We start from the raw sequence: 23,019 nt of genomic DNA, 5'->3' as shown, positions 1-23,019 counted from the left end.
ACATAATACATTATATATAGAGGATACCAAGCTTGAACCTTAAACTCCAGCTATGCCATGCCTTTCGTGCTCCCATTATTTTTTAAAGTCTTTCTTTTGTTATACAGAAAGATAGTTTATTAACAAGTTTGATGCACTGTGATGTTGATAAATCTTACAGACCACCATCCCCATCACATACCAGGATACAATTGGGACTTTAAAAAATCTGATTTATATTATTCATTTTTTTGGATTTCAAACTCAGTACCCAGTGATGCACCATTTTTCCTAAGCAAGCTGTGATTGGGAGAAAATAGATTGCTAAGACGTACAGGATTATATAGAGGAGGTTATCAAGGATCCATGCACCTTAACATAGTAAATGACATAAAAAGTAAAATTGCTATTCTTTTTTTTTTTTAAATGCACTAAAATTCTACAACACACACACACCAATCAAAATCTAAGGCCTCAGAGCCAATTTGACACTCAGAATCCTGCTATCTGCACAAGGTGTCATTGTTATATTTAGCTACTGGTCTTCAGCCATTTAACTGCGACTGGCCCCAGTCAGGCTTGAACTATAGATAGAGGATATTGAATGAAGTTTTCTTTCTGTATGATATTAAAATAACATTTAAAATTAATCTGACAACAATCCAAGTTATGATCCATTTACATGTGAGCGAAACCAAAGAAAATTGGATTTTTAAGGTGCCAGTATCTTGTTTGTGGAGGAAACTAAACGGATACAAAGAAACCTGAGCTTTGAGGCAGGCGCTTATCTCATTATGCCAGTAGAGGGCAGCAGAGCTCCAGAGATTCACGGAGCCTGTAGCTGCAGAATTGTGCAGTGAGGCCAGTGTTCTCGGTTTTCTCAAGCTGCCCTTGGTAGAAATTATCGTTATGTGTTGAATGTAATTCACCACAAGTCACCAATGCCTTACATTACTTTTTTTTTTTTTTTCATAAAAAAGATTTGCAGCTTCTAAAGCTGTGTTACTGATAGAAAAATTAAGGCATTGTAGTTTTTAAAAAGCCCCATGAATGTCTAGAAGAATATATTTATATATCTTTCGATTATAATTATAAATTGATACATATGCATAAAATAAAAACCACACATATATCAATACAAAACTGCGACTTTTCAGGGCCGCCTTGCATTTGGCACTTGTACCTAAAATTTCTTTCATTATTTGAGGTACATTGGAATTACTTCAGATGAAGAAAAAGATGATTCACGATTTCTCTACATACAATATTGAAATGTAGCTTTTCTTACGCAAGAGGATCAGATCTACAATTAAACAGATGTCTTTCTCCTTTTTTATCCTCTTCTTTTTGCTTTCCCGTAAGTTAGCTTTTTCATAATTATCTCACTTCCCTTGTTCTTTCTAATCATCTTTCTCTCCTTCACTTGAAGCCTTTTTTTTAAAGCATAGAATATCAGTGTTTTAAACACCTGTAGGTGTTTTCCACATTCCTCCCTAATAAAATACTCTGGTGAATGATAGAAAGCATGAACATAATGAAAATTCAAAATGCAAAGCTAGATACTTATGACAGGAATCATCATTTCCTTAATAACTGCGCACACATTCATAACATGGTGTATTATACAAATCAGGTTAAAGTACAATCCCTAATGATCCTGGTGCTTTTGACATTTGAAAAATGTGTGTCCATAAACCATATCAAATTACAATAGAACTTGATAATTATTCTTATATTTTATTTATTAAATACAGAAAGACTGTCTTGTCTTAAATATAGATGGTAATTTTACTCTTGAATGAGGAATAAATTTTCTTTAGCGAAAATAAATTTATATAAGAATGGAATTTTGTATTCAAGGAGATACATTTTTGCTTCCATGGAGTTTTCTACCCCTTTGGCTAGGCTACTTATTTTAGCTGTACATTAGGATTACTTACGTTAGCTTTAATTTGTAATACCAGCTATGTTTTCACAAAGTACCATGGGTATTAATATAGGTTCTATGATTAGGATTTGTTTCATGTTGTTGCTGCAGTAAAAAATCATTTTTGAGGAAAAGATGCTAATTCATCTCACAGTGATGGTCAATTTGACTGAAGCAGACCCAGACCTGGCAGGTGTTTGCTATTATTCATTGCTACTTCACTACAAATTATAATAATAGTATTTGAAAATAATAAAATGTATTGTAATGTCCCTTGAGCTACAAGATGGCAAATGGAAAATAGTTGAAAGTGAAATATTAGTTTGACACAGTAATAGTTTTAACATTATTTATCATATATAGTATTTTTATGTGGATGATTTTATGTTTTTATTTCAAAAGCTACATTATTTCTTCCAATTGCAAAATACTCAATATATATATATGGATGATGACCACCATATTTTAAATAAAAGTTCAGAGAGAGATCACAAGGAAAGTTTAATGACTGAGCTTAAAAATTTGTGTTTTTTTCCTCAACTAGGAATGTTAGTTTTAAACTCTCAATATCAAAGAATAATATCTGTGTCTAGCACTACAAAAGTTGATAATGTGATTGCAGAAGATGAAGACTTTTCTATAACTATTGCAATATATTATTTTGACTCATTTAGTGTAAATCCATTGTTCACATCCTATCCTTTTGCAATTATGTTGTCTGAGCCCATTAATGTTGTAAAATGGCTATGACAAAGGAAACATTAGTGAAATGCTTTACAAAATGTGAGACATATGACTATAACAATTCAAGATAATATGAGAGGAAATGATAAAATAATACTTCATCTTAAATTAAGTGAGTTGGGCTAGTTTAATTTGAACTTAGACATGTATAACTTACACCTAGCTCAAAATCCTCAACTGAAAATTCAGGTGAGCAGATTAGAAATAACTATCAATATTTTCACCATATAAGTGTCCAGTTTAATATCAGTGAGCCTTTTAAAAGTAACAGGAGCAATAACACATGTATAATTGGGCAATCCTGTATATGTGTGTGTATAACTAGTATATATGTATATACACTCTATATACATGTATATAGTTTATATATGCTGAATTATATTTACATGTAAATTATGCACTTTTTCTCACATGTATAACATTTTCAGCGTTATGCATTTGTTTTCCTTGCTTCTATCTAGCTAATGTCCAAGTGAAGATAGATGAAATGAGTCTTCACTTTGGAAATATTCACATGTAAAAAGTAACACTGTAATTAATATTTCTGAATTTAGAAGTTCTTTTATCTTTCAGTTTGTTTCGTTTTATTATTTAAGTCATAGGGGACAAATCCGAAATTGTGATTTAAGTCCTCAACGTAAAAAAAAAGAACTACTATCTCATAAATATAAAACATAAGTCAAATGAAAAGTGCTCCTTTTTCATTTTTCTATTTATAGAATAAATTTTATAGGTGAAAATAATTTAGTAGCTTTATTAATTTGACAAAACCTTTGTAATTTATCCAGGTATGTAGAAAAAGTGAAATCTTAAAAGTAAATGTAAAAGAAGTAAAGGTCATATTTAAGACATTCATCATCCTATTTACTTCTTTTAAATACCATCTTTTTAAAAAAAATGTATAAGAGCAGTAATAATAATAAAAATAGATAATTTTTTTATACTTTTATGAAATATAAATTGAAGATGATTTCTCATATCAGGAAAGCAGGTGTACACCTGGGGTCACTGGTTGTGAAGAGGGAAGAGTTTGAGAAGAATCTTTAATTCGGATAATATTTACTCCTGAATATAATATATATATTTTTGAAAATATTTATCATTTCTTCTCTATTGCACTGATATAGATGATTTTTCATATAATTTTAAAATTGTAATAGAAAAAATACTTTGATGAGCATTAAAGATACATACCAAGGAGGCATTATGATAAATTTATGATTGACCTAACCTCTACAATATCTTTAAACATTAAAATACAGATGAACATTTGTAAAAAGGAGGCTTTCCTCATTATCACCCAGGGACAAAAAGGCCCAGCATGCCTAATTAATTGTTTCTTTAGTATATTCAGTCGATCCACTTGTTTCTTAGTACACTGAATCGGTAGTTTGCAATGTATTAAATTGTATCAAATTCAAACAATTTCCATGAAAAAATATGATCACCAGTAAAAACAAACCTGAATAATTTATTTTTATTCCGTTTTAATGATTAGCAGGTTGTTCTCTTGATGACGACAGGTACCACATCACCAATGTTGTATTATATGTGAATACTGGGCTTTTGTGCTATTGACACATTTTACTACTTTTAGGCTTATAGTTTATATATGGATGACGCAAGACCATATAATGGTTTTTGGTAGCATTTAAAACAAGAACATAACTTTCCTAACTCGGAGGAGACAAAGTTAGCCCTGAAAAAAGATGCTGAAACAAGGTTGTCATCTGATTGTGTGGAGGGGACAGAGAGAAGTTCTCTTCTTCCTAGCCCTATTTCTTTCAGTATTCCTGACAGTTCTGCTTCTACTTCTGTTTTTGACTCAGTACCAAGATATTCTTGTGACTAAGGGCACATTTATTGAGCTCAAATTAGGTGCCAAAGCAAGATCAGGGATGGATGAGAGTCCTTGCACCCAATGACAAAATGTCCAATTCACTTATCTTTGTACCTAGGGTGAGAAAATAATTCAACATATCTCTCTTCATTGTGAAGTCATTTATAAGTCTGGTGAAAAAGTCAGAACCTGTAACAGTAAAAGTAGAACCACTTCTAGAAATCAAGAGAGAATCAGCAAATGCTTTAAAAATACAGAACCTATTTTTAAAATCTCAAAACCTTGATTTTTTCCTTCTTTTAAATGTCTTATATTTTGCCATGGCTTCCAAAATACTAGTTTAACTAAAATTAAGATATAAATATAAAATATTTGTATTAAGACCACCTCCTGTTACTGGAACCCAAGTATTTTCAGTAGTTTTCCCTCATTTACAGTATAACTTTCTGGCTATTTAGCTATTGTTGCTTGGCATTCTAAGGCTTATTTTCCTTCCCCCACAGAATTCTGGTAAAATGATTTATCTTAAAATGTCTTTTTTTTTTTGTTATTGTTCTGTGGTAATTAACTTTATAACAAAAACAAGTCTGTCAATATGTAAACTATTAACCATATACTGTAACTGGAAAAAAAAAAAGAAACCCTTAAAATCTATCTAAATTTGACATTTTATATGTAATTAAATTGAATTGGGATTTTTTTTTCCCTACTTGTGCTCTTCTTCACCTGATTTGGATTCAAAAGTGAAATCTGTTCCTCTTTCTAATGAACAATTCATCAGAAGCTTTACTTTTATAGCTGGCAATAGATGGAAGGTGGATACAGAAGATGTTAACAGGTGTAAGTAATCTGGAATAATTAGACCCATGAGTCACTCACTTTGCCTTCAGAAAACCTTCCTAAACAAGAAGGACAATGTAAGAGAAAGGGAGAAAATGAAAATGTTCTCCCTTTCTGAAGATCCTCTGATAAAGGCTTGTCAACATGATTCTGAGCCACTTCAGCTGACATCTGTTAACATTACCATTGAACATGGAATCAAACCTTAACATCAAAGTACATAAACCAGCCATAATTAAAAGTAATTCTAATGCAAAAGAAATCACAAGGATAAACTGAGGTGGCAATGCGTATTAAAACATTTAGCTTAATTCATGGTATAGTTATGTAAAGTGAATTATTAAGTCTTTTTTTAAATTTTTTTAATCAGTAATTTTTCCTGTATAAATAAAAAGTCTTCACTATGCCCCAGTTTTTTTTTGGGCCTCATTAACATAATTTTCTCCTGAATCCCATACCAGAATTCATTTAAAGAATACAACCCAACTATTAATATTTAAGAAATCTTACTTATTTCTTAAAAGTTGACTGTAATTTACCATGTAATATATTCCAGAACTATAACTATTCCAGAGCCAAGGATATAGTTTAAAACATTTCATATTAGGGGTAATATTTTTCTCCTCTATTTGTGTTTATGCCTGAAGTTTAGTAGTATAAATGATTTGGATCATATATCTTTCTTTATAAATGGGGATAACTGATAGCTGAACATTGCTTAAGTTAGTTCTGGAGATATATAGGGTATATGTAGGATATATATACACACAGACACATATATGAATACATATATGGATTTATTTACTAACACCTTTCTCAAATAAGGTGACACCTTTATCAAATTAGTGACAGCTTGCATAATCATTAGTGCACAGACTAAATTTTAAAGATTATTTATTTGATTCAGAGAGCGAGCATGTGTGCACAAGTGGGAGTTCGGGGCGGGGGGGGGGGCAGAGCAGAGGGAGAGGGAGGGAGAGAATCTCCAGCAGAGTCCCTGCTGAATGTGAGCCCAAGGAGAGCCTCAATTCTGCTACCCTGAGATCACAACCTAAGCCGAAATCAAGAGTCAGACACTCAACTGAATGCACCAGGCTCGAATTTGACAATAAATCACTTCTCATCTCAGGTTAATGGCTATCCAGTTCCGAGATATTATATTCACTAATCCCACCCCATTTCAAAAAACTAAGTAGTTCATAATAGTTCATAAAACTATTCTATAAATCATTGTGTCTTAAAGAAGGAAGGGCAGAGATGCTGACTCTGGGGAACTTTTCTGAAAAACTATTCTCTGCCTCTCCTAACTGCAACAAGCACAGCTCTTACTTCCACTGCAAGGGGCATCACAGAATAATGGAAAGAAATGTTGCAAACAGAAAATGAAGAGAAAAAAAAAAAAAAGAAAATGAAGAGAGAAAGAAGACAATGTGTAGTCTGTTAGCAAAAGCTCCTGATGTAATTCTGATATACCCACTCAACAACCATCACTTTGGGAACTACTGTTCTCAGAAAATATCTCTATTTACACTCAAGTCAATACTTTATCTTATAGTATATGCAGTTTATACCTCCTATGTTTGTATAAATTACTGTGGTTATTCTTTTATTTGCTGAAAATATACATCTCTCATAGTATCAAAATTAACTTTCAAATTTCCTTCATCTAGTAGGCCTTTTTTGACACATACTTATTAACTAAATTTTGAATATTCTCTCCAATACTTATGCACATTGTTTACTCTATGCTGATTTGAGTATGTTGGAATATTTTACCCTGTGTCCTTCAGTCACTTTGCCTGTCTGTGCCAAGAATGTGGCTTTTCAATTATATTGTAAGCACTTGAGAACACAGACTGCCTTCAAGGTCTTTTGTAGTCCAGTGTCTAGGACCAAATTTTTGCACAGCTATAGAAAATATATTCTGATCAAACTTCTGTGTTTCATGGATCCTATCTTGTTTCAAGAATAGCCACATTACTACTACTTTTTCCCCACTGTTTCTTTTTTTTTTTTAATTTTTATTTATTTATGATAGTCACACAGAGAGAGAGAGAGAGAGAGAGAGAGGCAGAGACATAGGCAGAGGGAGAAGCAGGCTCCATGCACCGGGAGCCCGACGTGGGACTCGATCCTGGGTCTCCAGGATCACGCCCCGGGCCAAAGGCAGGCGCCAAACCGCTGCGCCACCCAGGGATCCCTTCCCCACTGTTTCTAACACAGTCTTAGTAATACTAGATAGTAGGTAAATCTTTGTTGACTGAATGGACAGTTTTAAAATAAGTATGGCCTATGAGTTCTTGCAAAAGTTATGAGAAATGCTAAAAAGAGATAAGGGAGTTTGGAGTGCAAGAGGTAGCAAGAAATGTGACAGTATGAGAAAGGTAATAACTTCTTTTACTTTCCTTGGATTTATTTATTGATAATATACACATTGACCATAAGAAAATAAGACTGAGGAAAATGTGTAGTATGACTATGTCTCTGAGGAAAAAATAATAGAAAGAAAACAAAGAAGGAAGGAAACAGAAAAGGAAGAAGTATAAAACTTTGTTTCATCTTCCTCATTAGTGGCCAAAGCAGAAAAAGGAGCATGCCTAGTAGTATGTGCCGATGCAGTATTGATGAAGCCTATGTTCACAAATGAGAGCAATAACTCAGCAGACTTGGTTAATTGTCTCTATGTTATAATTGCTTACCTGAGTGAGAGTTCTAGCACTTTAATGACAATTCAACTTGAATGTTAATCCAGCCAAGAGTATTAAATAAAACAGGGCATACATACAAGTATTACATGTACCACCTTCCTTTAGAGAGAGAAGCAATTTAAAATATTTTTTATCTCTTCTATGCCAGCCAATGTACAAGACTTCACACTTCAAGTGACAGGATATGACTAACTCTAATCCTATATTTCAGACTCTGATCTTGTTGTGGGCAAATGTGAAGTAAAATTAGATGATGAATAAAGAGTTGCATGGATGAACATAAGAATGAATATACAAAATATATTTCTATCTTGAAAGATCAAAATTTTAATGCATAGCTAACCACATTATCACTTGCGTGATGTGAGATTTTTTTTGGTGAGATTTTAACAAGAGAAAAAAAATCATCTGTGTTCTTATTAAAGGTTGAATTTTCGAATGCTACTATAATAATATTCTCCTCTATCTTACTGAAGGATACAATAAAGTCACCAATGAGAGTTTATTTGATGGTAAATTTCACCCAATAAGAAACATTTAAGGCAAATACAGACATACATTTTTAATAAACTGTAAGCATCTGTTTAATTTATTTTCATTAAAGCTATGTATATTGATATGAAAATTCAGTCCTTTTTAGGTATTTGAAACCTTGCCACTGTGGTGCTACATCTTAGCTCTCTTGGATGTTTAACTTTGTGTTAAAATTGTTATATTGTTGTTGACATTTTATGTTGTCCTTGAAATATACTTGTGTTTGAACTCTAATTCCATTAGAGAAAGAAATGATCCCAAACTGTATATTTATATCTTTTAATGCATTTAAGCTATAATTCAAATATTTTAGAAGTTGTTGTGCAAAAGTTTTCAGAATTTCAAACTGCTGTCAAAGCAAATAAACGGCATGGAGTCCGGTATGTCTTAAAGGATTTAACATAAGAATTTCTTGCTAGTCAGTAGAATCAGGGATGTAGAGATAATAAATTCTTTAAACATAAAATAGACTTACACAAAATTAAGATACAAAACTATTAATTTTAGGGCTATTTAATATTTTGGGATTTTAAAGTAAAACATTCAGATAGATAGATGATAGATAGATAGATAGATAGATAGATAGATAGATAGATAATAGATAGATGTACCAATATCCCACATACTTGTATTACTATTTCCATTAGTGAAACTGCTATAATAATATTTAAAAAGTTAATATACAATTTGCAAAAGCTATTATTATGAGAGATGAGTTGAGCTTCATATCCTGACCTATTGTAAAAGTTAGTAAACATTTATACTTGAATTTTTCCGAATAACCGACTGCGTGGAAACATGATGTTGGACTGAGGGCAGATATCATAATATTAATAATTCCCAGGAAAAGCCTTTCCATGCCTTAAACATGCTCACAAGCTGTAAGTTTTATTAAAGCTTTATAAAGTGCTGATATCTAAGAAACATAAAAAAAAACTTTGCACTGCTATTAAAATGTAGTTTTTTGAGTGTTTATAGTTCTCAAATTGTGATAGGATCAGATTTGTTTTAAATAGTTGAGGCTCTCCCATCATTGTGGTATGTAGATTCCTGCTCTGAGTCAATATTACTTTATTGTGGATTATATTCTCCTCTTAAAAGACTTAAGTGTCAAAAACAAATGAAAAACATAAAAATCTAAACCCAACGACTACAAATCTTTGTTAAATGAGTAGTACTCTAGGGACTTAGAGTTCCTCTGCATCCTGCTGTTAACCCTTGAAGTAATGACTGGGTAAGAAAAGAGTACTGTAACTTGTAATCTCATTCTGTCCAAGTTTGTCCACTAAAGCTAATATGGTTTAATAGACAGCTAAGTCAAAAGAGATAAACAGGGATAACAGGTCTCACTGCTGAATGTCTTCCCCCCCTATGAAAACAGGACTGAGATATTGGAGCTTCTTTTGGGTACTAATACTAAGATGAGTAGGCTATGATAACAGAGCTTGAAAATCGTTGAAGGTTTTAAATAGCTTCCCTTCTCCACTACACTCTACGATATAGAATGAAGCTAACCTTTAGAAGGATATCTTCACGATCTAGCTATTACATTATAAGAAAGGGAAGAAGGAAGCTCCATATTCAGAACGTGGAACCTCTGCCAGTGACCGTTTTGCCAGTGTATCCTTTGAACATCCATCCCTGAAAGCCATCATGGTGAAGGCAACTGTGACTACTGTAAAAACCTCCAAGGAAGATCTTCTCTCATATCTTAAGAAAATCTTAGACCCTGCATTATCTCGAATCTTTTAAAATGGACTGTAGCTGAAAAGCATAAAGGATTTATTCTCACTCTTCTGGCCTATCAGTTTAGTTGGTATTGGCAGAGATTTCTTAGGATTTTGAATCAGACCAAATTTAAACCATCAGTGGGATATGTGCAAAGCTGGAAGACATCAATTTCTTTTTGTTAAGCGCTGAATTCATCACATAGAAAACTCAGTAATATAATGCTTAAGAGAAACTGAATCCCATCAGATCTGGGTGAGAATCTTTGTTCAGCCATTAATACCTACATAATCTTAGGCAGGTTGTTCCAATCTTTCTAAGATGCTTAGACTCTTTTAATGGTCACATTTATATTATTAAAAGATCGCTCCAGCAGCTGAGAAGAATGGGCTGAAGGGGACTAGGATGGCAGCCAAGAAAACACTGTTTTTTAGAAAAATTTGTTTGTGACAATTTTAGGTGTACAGAGGAGTTGCACAGATAAATAATAAAAAGAATTTCTATGCATCCTTCAATCAGGCTCCCTTCATGCTAACATCTCACATAGCGATGGTGTATGTCAAAACTAAGAAACTGACATAGGTATATTTTTAAACTACAGACTTTATTAAGATTTTAGCAGTTTTTTTCATGAGTGTCCCTTTTCTGTTCCAGGATGTAACCCAGAATATCACACTGCATTTTAATAGTGCCACTTCTATTATTCTATTATTTTGTTTTTATTTTTAATTTTTTTTTCCAAATTCCAACCTAAAGATACTGATGACCTGACCTAGCTAGTAGTGTTGAAGATAGAGGGGAGCAGATGTGAAACATATGCTGAAGCCAGGAACAATGGGCAAGAGATTATGGAATGGGTGTGAGTCATGAAAAAAAGGAAAGAATCAAGAATGATTTGTGGGTTTTGGCTTCAAGAAATGAGCGGATGGTGGGGACTTTATTGAAACAGGGTAACTAGAAGGTGGGATGGGAATATGTTTAGAAGGAAAATCATGTTTCATTTCAGACTTGTTAAGATATAAGTATTAGCAATAATGTATGTAAAATATTTAGATCAAAGGCTGCCACATAGTAAGTATTCAACAACTAACTGATGATGTCAGAAGTCCTATAAGCAACATGATTTCCTAAGTTCAGTCCATTCCTGACTGTAGTTCTCTTCAGGGTAGTAAGAACAGATATCACAGTGAGACTGATGAATTTAGCAAAAGGAGTCACTTTTGTTTTAACAAATATTTAGTAGATGCCTATGCTGGAAAAAGTCCAGGATGTTGTAAAAGTTCAATTATGATGTGCCTTACCTCTATCCATCTTAAAACACTCTTTCAAGTCAAAGAGAGAGAAACTAACACGCTAAAAGTAAGAGATTTACCTTACCTTCCTATGCAGGATGGTAAAATAGTTTAGATCCTACCATTAGTTTTATCTAGAGCAGAAGTTAATTCTAGTTGAGCCAAAAAAGTGAAGCATCTGCAGGGTGAGAAAGGACAGCAGTCTCACCTTGGTGCTGTGTAATACTTCCTTTGTGCTGTACATAGCCAGATGACCCAGACTTTGTCAGTTACCTGATTTTACAAGAGTCAACATGTGTCTAGCCTCATGTCAATGATAAGCCCCTCTGATCCTTAAGCCACTCTGATGAATTTCATACTTCGTATTTAATCTTGTGGTGGGTTCCTTCTACAGGTGCCTCGAACATTAGTGAGGGACAAAAGGGCAGACTGAATGTGCTGATGGATGTGAAAACAGGAAATGAGCTGTATATATACTAAAAATTTGGAGCTATTCTACTATTCATTAGATGGGAAGTGGGTGTGTCTAAGTTAGTAGAAGGAACTCCAAAAAATGATCAGATTTCTTCATATCTGTTAACAATCTTTCGTATCTCTCTTTACATTTTTCCAGAGCTTGCATTAGTGGGCATTATACACGTTACCTAGTCTTACTGTACTGTGTTGACATAGGTCCTGAGACTCAGATTCTTCGGTGTGAGCCATACAGAAAATACTGACGCTGGCTGACTTCATTTATTTGTTTATGGTTTTATATTTATGCTCTTCTATGGGGCCCTGTGTATATCTTTTGTTTATTATATATGTTTATATTTTATTCTCTGGATGCATGTGCCTTCTAAGCAGTAGAAAACAGTAAGTGAGCTTTAAAGCATTCACAAACGAGAGAATGTTATTAAGAAAATTAATGTTTTCACTCAGAACTAGCATGGTAGAGTCCAGGCCATGGTTACCATTAGTGGATTTTGTCCTTTAACTGCAGCCCTTGGGGACAGATACACACCCATGAAGACTGATCTCACATAGGTATATGAAGGATGAGAATGTGGATGTTCAGAAATCTTCCCGCTTCCTCCTTACCACAGGGTTATCAATATTTCTGGTATTATTTGAAGTAACTGTATCAATTCTCTGCTTGCTTTTCCTATGCAGACACAGCCACCACAGTGCTGAGTGGAGAATCTGTTTTCATAACTCAAATATTGTTAGAATAGAAATAGGAGAAGAGCTTTCAATAATGTATGTACCATTTAAAAATATCTTTGGATGTTCTCTGTATAAGCTTCTACAGGCTTCTTCTTTAAAGTAAAAGATATAATTTTTAAGGCTTATTTTTGAATGGCTCTAACATCGCTGTCTGTAATACTACTGCTTGATTTCTCCCAGTTATACTAGTCCTGTTCCTGTACCAGTAATCTCCCCACACCTGATTTTTTATCTTTTGTTTTGAGTGAAAAATCTAATTCTATCACTGTAAATTTTAAACCTGCCATAATACAGGCAATAAAGGGGCAGCAATTTCATGAATAAGACGATGTAACATGATGCCTCTTAAATGATGTTTAAAATGTGACTTTTAGGTGTGTTCTAGGAATGATGCAAAAGTTCCCTAACAAAAAGCTGGTGAAGTACTGACAAGAATTTTTGGTACTGCATTTCGCATAGAGTTATTGAACATCCACTGCTTGAAGCCAAGCCACTGTGAATACAAAACTATATGAACTCAAGGAAATAAGAAACTAGTTTTGGGAGATGTGACTTACACATGCAAGGTTATTTTAAGGTATTAAAAACTATTGGTATAGACAGAACACACAATAACAATTAGGTTAAATTACTGTTTGATAGATAGTCACATGTGGTATCCAATCTGATGTCCTTGACACCTACGTCAGCCCAAAGCAAGAACGTCTTGGAATGCTGAAGAGTACAGCTTTAGCTCCCTGTTCACAGTTCATTTCAGTTTTAGTCTGTATTAGCTTAAATCAACTATTAAGTTTGTAGAACAGCAAAGTCTGGAAATTATTTGAAGGAAAGGATTAACCACAATTCTACACTTAAAAGTCCTTAGCTGCTGAATCACTTAATGGCATAGTTCTAATTATTCAAACTATTGCAATTTTTAAAAAAGCATTCTTGATTTAGAAAAACGCTGACTTGTTCAAACAACTGCATCTGAAATCATTACACACTTCTTTTGCAAGAAAAAAAAAAGGAATCTCATTTCATCATGGTTTAAAATATTCATTTAGCATATTTTGTGAAGATAAACTCCAGCTCCTTGAATTCGGTTGTACGGCCATCTTCATCTCTATACTGATTAATAATTACTATTTTTATGTAGCTTTTTACGAGTAGTAGGAAAGGACCTACTTAAATTGCTATGCAAGATTGGCTGAAATCACAGTGGTTGTACAGTTGGGGATCAGGTTTTTCCACAGTCTTCCAAGTTGGTATCACAGCTCTCACAACTCTGCACATATTCTACTAATTTCAATAAAAGAATATTGATCTCTGCAGTAAATCTATAAGAGTCAGCAATATTCTGCTCTCAAGAACCTAGAAAGAGGTCCTTAAAGTGAAAGTCATAAGCACAATACTAGCAGTTCATAATTGAAAATATTAGCTATCCGCAGAATAACCCAGGTAGTTATTTCTGTTGAGGAGTTTCTTAGATAATCAGATTTGTTCAGAATAATTTAAATATAGTCTCAGGAATCCATGACAGGAAGCAGACAACCTACTGTTTTTGTATCTCAAATATTTCTGGAATTGTTTCTCTCCATCTCCAAGAAACTGTTAAGCCATCACAAAGTATTCCTGAACTACAGCAATAGCTATTTATTCACTCTTGATCCTAAACTATTAAACACCTTTATGACACAGCAAAATTAACAATTTTAAAAGCATTTATAATCAGTTTCTTCCCTGCTTAAAAACCCTTCAAAAATTCTCTCAGTCCAAAATCTGTAACCTATTCAGGAGTACCCTGCATGATCTCTACCTCCCAGATTCTCACCTCTGCATCCTCATCATTCATACCAACTATGTCCCTTACTCACTAAGCTCCAGCTACATCTACTTCCTATTAATTACTTAAAATATACAAATTATTTTCCACCTGAGGACCTTGTCCCTGCTGCCTCTTCTACTTGGTTGGGTCCATCCAATTAACCTTTTAAGCCCTCACTTAAAAAATTGCTTCCACAGGGAAGCCTTCTCTAACTTCCCACAGAAAACCAGGTCTTCTGTTTTGCAGTCTCTTAACACCAACTTAGTTTTTCTTCAGAATAATGAAGACAGTTGTAATTAGGTATTTGTGTGATTAGCTCTTTAATAACTGACTCTATCACTAAATTAGAAGTTCACTGAGGACAGAAACCATGTCTGCTCTGTTAATGTGGTAGTTTTTACTGATTTACTCAGTGCTTAGCATATGGTCTGAGTTCAATAAATATTTTTAATGAATTAATCAATGAATAAATAACTAAAACTTAATCAACTTGGAGGAAAAAACCATTAAAACCAAGAACTGACTAAAAAAAGTCAGTGAGCAGGAAATTATCACAACTTCTCCAACACTGTCTCAGGGAGGTAGGTGTCTCATGAGAGAATACCAAGGTTAAATGTCCTGCTGTCAATCAAAATAAATTATCCATTAAGATTATTCAGCTCTACCCTCAATTCTATGCTCACAAAATAATATTCTTTTCAATTTTTTCTTTCCTTGTTATTTTTTTCAGAAAGAAAAGCTACTGGAAACAGATGTAACTATCCTGATCTCTGTAATGCAGCTTTCACTTTAAATAACAACATTCTAGCTTATACATCAATCCCTTGTTATTTTAGTTAACCTACTCAAGACTATAGTGTATCTGAAATCAAAGGCATAAGCACAATCTAGTATAGGTAGCAATCTAGATCCTAGTAAATTTTTTTTTAAACGCCTAGAAGAGATTTCAAGTACAGAGAATAGAAACTGATGTCAAATGCAAGCTAGGAATTCAATAGCCAAAGAAATGGAAACAAGAGGAGACTGAGTAAAACTGGATGGTCTGAAAAAATTGCCTGCCACTAGCACTGTTGTTCATAGTCTTAGGTACCAGAAGTAGTACATTGTGGCTGCTGGTTAGCTGCATTTAAAGCACAATGTGCACCAAAGATACTAAGGGCTGAACACAAATACAGCATCATAGTAAATAATGCCTGTTAGAAACTGGCCAAGGGGGCAGCCCTGGTGGCCCAGCGGTTTAGCGCGGCCTTCAGCCTGGGGTGTGATCCTGGAGTCCCGGGATCGAGTCCTATGTCAGGCTCCCTGCATGGAGTCTGCTTCTCCCTCTGCCTCTCTCTCTCTCTCTCTCTCTCTCTCTGTCATGAATAAATAAAATCTTTAAAAAAAAAAAACAAACTGGCCAAGGGAGGCAAAAGAATGTGGAGTTATAGAGTGAGGATGAGACATGCTTTCATGAGTTAGAATGCCTGGTATTGAATCCCAGCACTCCCCCTAATAGCTATGTGGTCTTGGGCAAATTATTTCATATTTTTAAAGCATTAATTTCTCTTTATTGAAAAATGGAAATTATAATAACTATCAATTCATGGAAATTAGATGGGAATTTATGTATACACTGGTGCTTAGCACAGTTTGTGGCACAAAATAATGCTCTGTATAATAACAATGCTCTAAATATAATAAATTGCTATGTTCAAATCAATATACTAAGCATTTATAGCAGGAGGTACGGCAGGGGTGAAGAAAGAAAAATTTGAAGATAAATGAGGTTGAATTCCTTTCATAGAGGTGTTTATGGTTTAATAAGGAAGATTTTGTGATTGAAAAAAATCAAGAGTCTATCCTGTCACTGTTTGCATAGGACACATTCTTTTGGAAGATAGGCTTAGTTATACAAGAAGGAAGAAAGATGAAGTACAGAGGTTAACTTGTTAGAACATGGTAATTTATTTAACCTTTTAAAAATTTATTTTGGTAAATGGAATTAACACTTAGGAGAAGACAATTAGCAAAGTGGCTTAGGGACATGAAAAATAAAATTCCTGTTTAAGCACAAATATTATTTCATATTAAAATGAAGTTCTTCATGCAAAAGCTCATATCAGATAAGTTATTTGTGGCTTTGGACTTATTATTGTGTATAACTCTAACTCTATAAAAACAACTGAATGATGCTCACTTCCTTTGAAAGATTCTGAGCAATACTTATGGAACGCTTATATAATGGAAAAATTTAAGATTTCAAAAATAAAAAACTGCATCAGAAGAAAAAGAAGGAACATATAATGGAGATGAAAGAATGGTCCAGTACACAGTACTGTACATGTGTTCAGTACACAGAAAGTAATTCAGCACACAGTACTCTTAACACATACATTCTAGGCAAGTGGGTGGTCATAAACAGGAGCTACTGAAATAGTAAATTGTAAAACCAAGGCTATCAGGTCAACATTTAACCAGCAAAGCACAAAATAGTTATTTGGTAACAGGAAGCCATCTTGAGCAACTTAAATCATACTGGAATAGCAAGTGTTACCAGTAATGCATAAGAATGAATTTTAAGTCAGCACTGTAGGAAGCTGTTACACAACCTAAGACAAACATTGGTTTTGAGTTTTTGGTTAAAACTATACTGATGAATCAATTAGAATGGAATTGAAGAGAAGGAACTAGTATAGAAGAGTGTGCCAGGAGATCTGGCAGGTGTGTGTGTGTGTGTGTGTGTGTGTAAATATATGTGGCAGAAAATAAAAGGCTAAGCAATCAACTAAGAATAAACCAATGATAGTAAATATAAAAAATGATGTAAGAACTTCAGTTGATCACATAAAGTTACCCTGCAAATGTGATAGAAGTTTCTTATCGTCTGAAGCTGTTGCAAATAATACAACAGAGGGATCTCATTTACCAAGACTGAGAATAAGATGAATTTTAATTCAGCAAAAATAAAAAGACCTAGAGACAAATTTACTGATTAAAGAATGACTAGAGGAATGCCAAACCAGTATCAACATGACTAAATGTTGCCAGTTATTAAGGTACTTTGATCAAGACGTTATGAGGTCGAAGCATAATCCTTATGCTTATGCAGAGGCCTTTAGAAAGGCAATTCTTGGGAACAGTCTATTTTCACCACAACTGAAGCTGGGGTTGGCTCCTGATTCACTAAAACCACAAAGATGCCTCCAAATTCTGAATAGCAGTTAATGGTAATAATAAACTGTATTTGACTTATGGGTGTTTGAGCATGCACAAGAGAATACAGGTGCCAAATTAAAACTATAAAATCTTGAATTCCACATAAATATTTTGCCCTAAATTCATCTAAAAATTGCATTATTACATCTATCCTAGGGATCCCTGGATGGCGCAGCGGTTTAGTGCCTGCCTTTGGCCCAGGGTGCGATCCTGAAGACCTGGGATCGAATCCCACGTCAGGCTCCCGGTGCGTGGAGCCTGCTTCTCCCTCTGCCTATGTCTCTGCCTCTCTCTCTCTCTGTGTGACTATCATAAAAAAAAAAAAAAAAAAAAAAAAAAAAAACTGTTTACATCTATCCTTCAGTCAGAAGCATTTTTTTTTTTTGCTTAATACACTTTATTTTTATGGATCAATATGCTACATTCTATCATCTGAGATTATATTTCCACATTTGCTGTAGACATCTATAGTCTAACAGCTCTTCCTACACTGAATCATCACATTTTAAAATTTCAATTTATTAGTTTGCTATTCCAGGTGGCATCAAAACCTCTGCAAAGTTTTATTTAGTTTGTTTTTAATGTAGCTTGTCTTTAAACATTTATTTCAAATGAATAATGAAAGGCAATTCCATTTACCCCAAACACAAACTAAGTTGCAATGAATTCTCTCTTCATAGAAAAATCTATGGCAAAACGAGGTACTGGAGAAGAGACAGGTACTGCATGTACTTACCACTTTTGTGAGACAGCAACATGTAATGATCTTGCCTTCCTCAAAAAAACCCAAATTAATACCATGTTCAAAAGATTGTGTTCAGTATTTAGCTTCACAGAATTCTCCTATCATTGAAAATGGGGTTTCGGGGGTTAATGGGAAAGCAAAATACGCTGCTTAAGATGTATTTACCAATGTTCCATTGGAGGAAAAAAACTACAAATGTAATTCTGATAAACTAGCTATACAATTAACCCTTTACATTAATTAACAATATTTATTAATCTTTTTTATAATATGAAATATCCAAAACTTTCAAATAGAAATTTTTTAAATCAAGATTTTTAAGGAATTTACATTAATTATTTAGCCTTAGTAGAGAGAAGCTTCAATGACGTAGCTTCTTAAAGCAGTGTGTCATCAACCTAAAAAAACTAACCATTTATAAAATATTATGTTACGGTTTAGAAAAGGTGAGATGAAATAATGAATTCTTTTAAAACATGGGTTCTACTTATTTAAACATTGAATTACATATAAGATGATCACAAAACAACTGCATACAGGAATATTTTAGATATAATTTTAAAGCAATAAAATAATGGATATCATTCTTTTTTCAACCATATGATCATTCTCCTAAGTGGGAGAAATGCTAATGAGAAATTATTTTTCAATGTATTCTGTCACTAAACATGTTAATATGTTATTCATGCACTTAAAGGTGAAACATCCATTTTTACATAAGTGCCTAATATTCATCCAGGAAACTGCTAACAGTGGCTTAAAAATGAATGGTCTGGGTATAAAAAACAAATTTTAAATCAGCATCCCGGAGAATCACTGCTTCTGATTTCTGTTACTACAGATTAGTTTTGCCTGTTCTGAATCTTAAAATATATATTCTCCTAGCTCTAACTTCTTTCAATTAGTATAATTAAGATTCACACATGTTGTTAAATATATCAGTGGCTCATTCTTCCTTATTGCTGAGGTATATTTCATTGTATACCTTTATTTTTTATCTACTCATCTGGTGATGGATATTTGGGTTGCTGTTAGATTTTGGTTACTATGAATAAAATCTATGAAAATTTGTGTACAAGTCAAAAAATATCAGCACATTTTTATTTCAATGAAATATCAAAAAAAAAAGAAATATCAAAATGAAAATGTATGAACCATTGCTAGCTAGCATTACTAAAGAGTCCAAAAATTTACAAAAGTGATTCATTCCAGATCTGCACTTTTTTTTTTTTGAGATATTGATTTGATTGATTGATTGATTGATTGATTGATTGATGTGAGAGACAGAGAGAGAGAGCACGAGCTGGGAGGAGAGGCAGAGAGAGAAACTGAGGGAAAAGCAGACTTCCCACCCCACCGGGAGCCAGATCTGGGGCTGAGGTGGAGTGGCAGTGGGGCTCAACAGCACCCTGAGATCATGACCTGAGCTGCAGTCAGATGCTTAACCTGCTTAGCTGACTGAACCATCCAGGTGACCCTGGAACTGTAGTATTGAAGAGAATGTAGGGGGACCTCTGGGTTGCTCAGCTGTTTTTATTTTTATTTATTCATGAAAGACACAGAGAGTGAGGCAGAGACATAGGCAGAGGGAGAAGCAGGCTCCCTGTGGGGAGCCTGATGCAAGACGCAATCTCAGGACCCCAGATCATGACCTGAACCAAAGGCAGATGCTCAACCACTGAGCCATCCAGGGGGCCCCTAATAGTGATATTGTAATAAGTGGCCCTTGTTCCAATAGTTACCTGTCCTTCATTTTTAGGACCCACCCATCTGCCAAGTAAGTAATTCTGGGAAGAGTCTGAACAACTTGAAAAGACTTAAGAAAGGATGTGAGGCAAAAAGGAAGAGCAAAGGCTGGAATAAATAGACTGTGGCATATTTTCTCAAAGTAACCGGGGACACTGACATGGTTTGTTTCAGTTGGGGAAGATTGTGCCAATTTGGATAGACTAGATGAAGGTTTGGAAGGTTCTGAGAGAGAGCCAGGGCCAGGAAGAGCTTTCTTCACACTGTACAAAAAAGATTAAACTATTGAGATTAGATAAAGTGAATTGGGAAGGTGTTTAAAACTTGATCTAAAGGAGACAACATATCTGACAGTCTCAAAGGAGGCATACTGAAATGACAGGAGTTTAGAACTGAGTAGTGGTTTTGTTTTGTTTGTTTTAGTGAATTTTTTATATAAATTGATGCTTCAATATTAGAAATTACAGTGAATAAGAACAAGACTAGAGCTGACCTACACCATACTTTCTGTCTCAAGTTGTAATTTTTTTTAACTGTACCAATGATAGATTAATTCAGTTAAACCTGCATCATACCATAACGTCTGTATTGGAATGCAACTGGATACCTTATGTGAAAATATGTTATCTGAATTTAATGCTCTTGTTTCAGTTTCAGGGAGTAGAAACTGACATATTTTTAAGAGTTGAGTAGTCATAAAGTATCAATTCATTAAAAAAAAGCATTAAAACTAATTAAAACCCATTTAAACTCACTAATAAGGCTGTAGTGGCTCTCTTGACATTTCGTAGCATGTACTGAGGTTAAAAATAATAAGAAATTAACTTAGATGTTCATGTTATTTGAGACCCAAAAACAGAAGTACAAGTGTATTATGTAATAAAGAGGCTTGGTTAATATAATAATCATAGGCACCTAGCTATAAGAAATAAGTTCTTTTAGTTAGTGGCTGAGGTCAGTAAAAGTCTAAGACACTCCTTCAGTAACTATTGGCTATGGATGGATATTTTGGAAGCCATAAAACAGAAGAGGGACACATTTCAAAGGTTTTCTTTGGTAATTGGATTGAGAATAGCCAAAAAAAAAGTTGATTTAAAATTAAAATTATGGATAAGCCTGCTTCCATACTCCATCTTACTTCCTATAGGGTAAGGAAGCAGTAAGAGGAATCAAAAAAAAAAAAAAAAAAAAAAAAAAAAGGTCCTCATGCAAGGTTCAGAAGGTTCAGAAGTCCTAGATAGGGCCAGGTTCTATCTCCTTTGACTTCAGATTAAAAATAAGAAAAAAACCTCCTACCAAAAATATTAGCTTTTCCACGTGACTATAAATTTTTGTGGCTAGAGACTCTGAACGTCTTAGTATCTAGGAGACTTTCTGGCATATAAGACACTAAGAAAATAGAGTCTGTTCTTGTTATTCTAAGTAGTTATGTTCTATAAAGGCTTAGGGAACATTGAGTTAATAAATATTGAAATTTGCTCCCAGGAGAGATACACAGACCTGTATATGCATTGTATACATACACACACTACACACACACACATCTTATATAAATGATAATCTTAAATTCTAAAAACAACTCATTCTGGTAGATTCTAATTTCTTCATTTTACAAAAAAGAAAAAGGGGTTCAGAAATCTTAGATAACTTGCTTGAGGCTGCCCCATTAACAGGTAACAGAGTTGGGATCAAATCCCATCCAATTGGCACCAGAGCTGGAGCTTCCTGCATTATACTGTACTGCCACCTACTATCCCATCCTCTGGTTATCTCTGAATGAGAATTGAACCTAGGCAGAGTGTTGCAGTGTTTGACTTCAACTGGGAATGTGTACATTTTTAGCTGTGCTGCACATGTCCAGCAAGTATATGTGTGTATTCATATATATATATCTCATATATATACATGTATATATACATATATTCACACATCTATATGTACATATGTATATACATTCACACATATACATAAATGTATAATTATTATTATTTTTGACATGTTATAAACATAGGTAGTTGAGAAACATCATTGCATAGTTATGAAGCATACAGATTCTGAGATCAGATTGCCTGGGTTCAAAAGACAGACCTACAACTTCTATGAGACACTGGGCAGAGGATCATAACAAAATCACAATAAAGTATGCCTCATAAGAATTCTGCAAATATTAAATGAATCATTTTATTATATTAAAATTCTTACATATATTTTGTATTATAATAAATGCTTAGAACAGTATCTGAAGCACTATAATCATTTTGTCTTGGTTACCTTGGGTTTGCTAACAAACAAAATAGTTAATAGTACAACAAAATACCATAGACTGAATGGCTCAAACAGTATTTATTTCTCAGAGTTCTAAAGGCTGGTAAGTTCAAAATCAAGGTGCCAAGCAGTTTCACTTCCTCATGAAGGCCCTCTTCCTGGCTTGCAGATGGTTGGCTTCTTTCTCACTGTGTTCTCACATGCTGAAGAGATAAAGAGCTTATATCTCTCTTCCTCTTCCTTATAAAAACTCTAATCCCATTACAAAAACTCTATTCATGACCTCTTCTAAACCTAATTACCAAAAAAATAAAAAAAAATAAAAAAAATAAAATAAAATAAACCTAATTACCTCCCAAAGCCTCCACTTCTAAATACCATCACACTAGGGATTAGGGTTTCAATTTATGCATTTGGAGAGGAGGCACAGTCAGTCTATCATGTATTCTAAGTCTTATTT

The sequence above is a fragment of the Canis lupus genome, chromosome 34 (genome assembly GCF_003254725.2).
Source record: "Canis lupus dingo isolate Sandy chromosome 34, ASM325472v2, whole genome shotgun sequence".
In the NCBI taxonomy this organism is placed as follows: Eukaryota; Metazoa; Chordata; class Mammalia; order Carnivora; family Canidae; genus Canis; species Canis lupus.
This window is presented reverse-complemented; position numbering follows the sequence as displayed.